At 31.9% G+C, this 4094-nt stretch overlaps 1 pseudogene; it reads right to left on the bottom strand.

Moving 5' to 3' along the window:
- Positions 1-2332: 2332 nt before the first annotated feature.
- Positions 2333-2450, bottom strand: LOC145242559 (5S ribosomal RNA; annotated as a pseudogene).
- Positions 2451-4094: the final 1644 nt, after the last annotated feature.

Below are 4094 nucleotides of genomic sequence, written 5' to 3'. Positions count from 1 at the left end.
CTACAAGAATTTATATTTATCTTTTGAAATGTCATCGCATAACTGTTAGATAACATTCCAATGCGGCTGTCCTTAATAATAACAACATAACTTTCGTGAAATAGAAATCCATTCATACTACCGTCGAAATTCAGCCTTTGGAAAATCTAAATGTGATCCAGCAAAACTTCTGTCTGTCTGTCTGTCTGTCTCTCTCTCTCTCTCTCTTTGTCTGTCTCTCTCTCTCTTTGTCTGTTTCTCTCTCTTTGTCTGTCCGTTTGTCTGTCTCTCCGTCATTCTCTCCCCCTCCCTCTCTTTCTTTCCTATCTCTGTCTTTATACTTGTCTGTCTGTCTGTCTGTCTGCCTGTCTGTCTGTCTCTCTCTCTCTCCTTCTATATATATATATATATATATATATATATATATATATATATATATATATATGATCGCATGGCTGTAGTTTAATCTACAAAACTTTATCAAACAAGTTTTCAACGATTAGCAGAGCGTTATTAGAGAATTATCGATTATACAAACTTTACTGGCTACATATGTGCATGCATGTTTCTACTGCGATTTCTTTAGAATCACAGCGTCATCAGGCCGGATCATTGCAATGAAATCAAATTTAAAATTGTAATCACTACAAACAAAAGCTTTGTGTTATTTGAAGAGGAATGGGAAATGAAATAAAGACGATAAAAAGGGATAACAAAAATGAAGAAGGAAAGCGGGAATAAAAAAGAGCAAGCAAGAAAGAAAATTATATTAAAAGAGAATGTGAAGAAAATGGGTTAGTGTGTTTCTTTTTTGTTTTTTTACAATGAGGTCACCACTTTTCAAGGCCCGGAAGCCACCCGGGGATAAGGGATATTTCGTGAGGGGCTTACTCTCCCTGTAAACCTGGGAGTTGAACTTCCTCAGATAAACTTCTATCAATGTACTTTCCCTTTTTATTACCTCATAGTGAGATTTTAGCGACAGTGCGAAATTTTTGAATCGGTTTGAACTAAGCAACAATTTGGGTACCCACGGCCAACGCATAGATATGGCTCCACATATTACATTACAGGTTTATTTGTAATAGACTGATTAGAATTGAGACTAAAAACAATGAACAAATTAACCGCTTAGGTAATTAAAAATTTCAAAGAGGCGTGAGTTTAAGAATTACGCATTTTGCACGTAAATAAATAATATATAAACTTCAAGAGAATTTATCGGAATTTATTTTAATTTCTGAACATATTTCCAACACTAAAATACATGTATACACCTTTGTTTAAAAATTAAAAGAATAAATTATTAGCAATCAACAGTGATCTCCCTTGAATGATTTTCAGTTGCGTAAGCGATGCTTTTGCTTTTGAAACTCCATATTATATGTTTCTGCTAACGTACTAATTGCATTTATTGAATTTTTAAGTTTTGGTGATTTTTTTTTGTATAAATTGTTAACAAATCACGTGGCTTTTCACTAGCAGATATGATACGAACAGTAAAAAAGTCTTCACATTTCCTTCTTTTAGGAAATCTGGTCTTATTGAAAAATGGATAAAATTTGTTAAACGATATAATTGGTTCCCAACGAGAAATTCAGTTCTTTGCGCCAAATATTCCGAGAATAAATATATTTTGAAAGGAAAAAAGAAACAAATTAAATTGAAATTCACAACCAATATCACCAATAAATTCAGAACAAATAATAAAATCCTTTCTTCTGCTGACTCAAAAAACCCCAAAGCAACGACGGATTGAAAACGATGAATTGCATTTTTTTTTCAGCTGTCACTATAACTCATTTTACTCAATTGATTTCGAAATCTTATCCATCTAGTTTTGAATTAAAAAAAATGACGATTATGTTCTATTTTATAGAATAAGTCTTTGAGTTTAAATATATTTTCATCTATAAAATAATGTATTTATATAAATCAAAACCTTTATATCTAGCTTTAATGCATTGGAAACTCTATATCATTACCACAATGGCTTATATATGGAAATAATACTAAACTTAAAAAATTTAGCATGTTAAAAAATGTCCCATACTACATCAAAAACATAGTGAAAGAAGAGCCATACTCGATTTTAAATGAGTTACAAAAAAGACAGCATTATAAACCAAAAGTCCGTCCTCCATTTTATGCAGACCTAATACGTTATGCTTTGTGGAAGCCTCTGCTCAGTCTCGAAAGACAATGGATACCCCCTGTAAGGGTAGCTGCATGTGTAATTATAAGGCAAGTGTTGCGCAATCCCAACCACACCTCTTTTGAATTGGCATTGCTTGAATCTGGTAGCAAGGAGAGGTTCAAGGCAACTGGAAGCAATGCCGAGATAAGCGAAGAGCACATACAGTACCTGGAATTCGCAAATGGTCACCCATTTTAGTACTGACCAGGCTCAACGTTGCTTAACTTCGGTGATCTAACGGGAACCGATGTGTCAACGTGGTTGTGCTGTATAAATATACTTTACTACATATATTGCTATATATCAAGGCAATCTTATAAATTATTTCTTGAGAAATTCTGTAGTGTGGAATCAATTACAGCAATGAAATCACCTTTGGAAAAAGGAAAAATTTCTAAGAACTTTTATTAGTTGATGATATTAGTCCTTCAAAGAAAAAATCCTAAAATGTATTTTTCAACTGCTAAGTTCTGTGGATTTTTTTTTATTAGGACTGTTGTTGCAGACAATCATTGTGAATGTCTGTAATATTTTACTTGATCAATTGGAAGAGATAAAACGCATTGTATGATTCTCTCCATCCCTACCCCCCCAATATATTTCTGTTTTTTATTCTGTTCATTTATTAAAAAATATTCGTAATAGTTTACTGGACAAAAATAAGTTTCAATTTGAGATTTTGATTATTTCGATATTGTCCCATTGAATACTGTATAACCCATATCCTCGAGTGACCTCTGGGCCTTGATAAGTAGTGACTCCTATGTAAAAAAAGAGATCTTAAATATTTATTTCCTTTAAGGAGATATATACACGATAGTTTGGTCTGATTTACGCAAAGTATATAACAAAGATAAATGCCCTAAATGATAAATTACGCAAGCCATCAAAGCTAACATTAAAAGCATTGCGTCATTGCGATAATAAACAAACCGATAATCTAGCTTCCATAAGACGACTATAGCAGCTTTCTTGATCGAGCTGACATGTTGAACTTCTTTAAATTGATACCATGCTGGTGGACAATAGCAAATTCAAGAAAAATGCTCACACCTAATTTTTTGAACAATGCAGTAATTTTAAATGATGAAAAAAAACTGATTTCTACAAAAACATTATCTGATTGAATTGAGTCTTCGGCAGGAATTCCGAACTGTTGTATGACAAAGCAAACTTCCAAAGCTTTTGTTATGACAGATGCAAAAGCTTTAACATGACGGATATTTCTTTTAATAATGCAGGCACTTTAAATATTAGAAAATTTGATTTCTACAAAAGATTATCTGATTAAACACCGATTTCAGATTTTTATCCGATAAAAAAAGCTTCCAAAGTTTTTTGCTATAACTTTAAGCAAGCAAGCTATGCTTATAAATGAGTTTTAGATTAAAGTTATGAGTTTATGTTCACATGTAGGTCTCAAAGTACCCACTTCAAATAGATTTTCTTAATATCTACTGGTGAGTTGTAGTAGAGTTTTGGTGAGACTTCGAGAAGATTATTGGAGTACGTAGAGAATAGTGACTTGTCGGTCTCTTAAAAACACATCAACGTTTGTGAAGCAGATCTGAAGACATTTCAAAAGAATGACAAAATTCTAAATATTTTCGCCTTACATGAATATAACATAAATACGCGCGCTTTGTCACCAGACAAGAAAGAAGTAGCATTTACAATTTCTAAATATTTTTAAAAAATATTAGATATTTTCAATGCGAAATCTGTTTCCTGATAATGGTAGGAAATGATAGTGATGAGGTTGCCTAAAAAAAAATCTTATTTTCTTCTTAATTTTCTCGACAAAATTTTCTTTTTTATTCTTAATTTTCTCGACAAAACTTTCTTTTTTATTCTTAATTTTCTCGACAAATTTTTTTCAAAATTTCAAAATTTTCTCGACAAAAACATACGTATGTAT

Source organism: Euprymna scolopes, chromosome 2, assembly GCF_053919585.1.
Source record: "Euprymna scolopes isolate OS-2025 chromosome 2, ASM5391958v1, whole genome shotgun sequence".
NCBI lineage: Eukaryota > Metazoa > Mollusca > Cephalopoda > Sepiida > Sepiolidae > Euprymna > Euprymna scolopes.
Note: the sequence above shows the minus strand (reverse complement) of the source record. Positions and strands in the feature narration are given on the sequence as shown.